Here is a 1,779-nt window from a genome sequence, read left to right on the forward strand (position 1 = left end):
GCTTCAAATGTTCTGCTTTTAAAATTTTAAAACTCAAAATCTCAATTTCAAATCTTTTTCTTATTTTTTTTATTTTTTCGTTTTTGAATCTGAAAATTTGGCCAAACAGCAACATATTTTCATTTTGCTCATTTGGGTTTCAAATAATATTGGCCCCAATTCAGCCCCATACATACTCCACCAGGCTCCTGACTACAGTACCCACAATCCTTTGACAGTCCATCAAGCAATTTGGCTCCTTAGTTTTACTAAAGTTGTACTAAAACTACAGATTTTTGAGCACCGTTTACCTCGTAAACGTAATTTAGGATAACCAGATTCATACTTAAGGAGAATTTTATTTTTTGAAATAAATCTCTTATGTGGTTTGTGATCTAAAAAAAGGGGGGCAAGGGTCATTTAGTTACCTCTGATTTAATTTCAGTTTGTTATATTCATCACAGTTGGTAAAATATATATATTTTTGCGTTTTAATTATTAATTTATTTGTCTTTTTTTTACGTCACTGCTGACATCACACTCCCAGCTACTACGTTTTCTGCATTGATCTATAAGGTATAGGATGTATTTTATTTTAAAAGGAAGTCATATGACCTTCTTTCAAAAGTTATTTTCAAAAAAGCGCCAATTTCTCTTTCTTTTTGTGTTTTTTATATGCCAAAAAGCAACAGTTAATTTATATTTATCATACTATTAACAATAACAAAAAATAAAAATCAGTGTTTTATTTTTCTAAAGGGTAAAAAAGACTTTGCAGCTTCTACTGAGTTATTTTAAATGAGAAATTGACCTGAACGGCTCTTTAACTCTTAAAAGTTGCAGAGCCCAGCTTGCATTGTTAGAACATTGTTAAGCATGATTAAATTTGCAGCTCTCCTGGTATTTTTTGTCACCATCTGATGTGCTTGACGATCCACTCGTCTGAATGTTTTCCGAGTGGCAGCTCAGCTTTAAAGTCTTTGCTGACTTCCCTGAACTTGACATTCCTCTGGAGTGACACAGCAGGCCTGTGGCTGAGGAGCTGCCTCCAGCAGAGCGCTGCAAATCTGGATTGAACTGCACTTTCAGTATGTTTGGACAAGTTTTGATCAGATAAAGAAGATCCTGACCTAAAAAGATTAGTCAAAAATGAAGAAATATTGGATACTCATAAAGTTTCATAAAACTGGCAGCTTGTTCACAAACTCACGTGAGCTCCGATCCCTCAAACCAAAATAAACCATCTGTGTCATGATGTCAAATGATCCCCTCCACACATACAGATCCGCTTTGCAAGGAGAGAACTGTTCTGACATGTGGACGGATTAAAGGTTCCGACTATAAACGTGCGTCAATAAAAACAAGGGTTCACTGGTGTCATTAACCCTTTAACACCGGCGCTCCACTGTTTATGTTCTTTCATTTACTGTATTTTTTTAAATTGTTAACACGATCAATGTAATCTATTTGTCTGAAGTAACCTTGAGGACTCTTATGTAAAGCTGGATCGTATAGCCAACACGACAATGGAGACGTAACCATAAAACCCTGTTTTTGGAAGGTGAATGGAGCTCTGTTTGAGTTACACAACTGCTGCCAAGACAGGATGCATCTGTGATTCCCTCATCTGCAGAACACAAGAGGAACACGGAAGAGTGTGTGCCAGCTCAGGACTGTTGCGACATTCACAGAAGGATTAAATCATTCTCGTTCAGCTTATTGATTCTGTTTTTACTTTTTACAAAACATGTGAAAGTCATATTTTTTTGGTTATGGGCTGCTTCTGCATTTAAATACTCA

Source organism: Oryzias melastigma, linkage group LG16 (assembly GCF_002922805.2).
Source record: "Oryzias melastigma strain HK-1 linkage group LG16, ASM292280v2, whole genome shotgun sequence".
NCBI classification, from domain to species: Eukaryota; Metazoa; Chordata; class Actinopteri; order Beloniformes; family Adrianichthyidae; genus Oryzias; species Oryzias melastigma.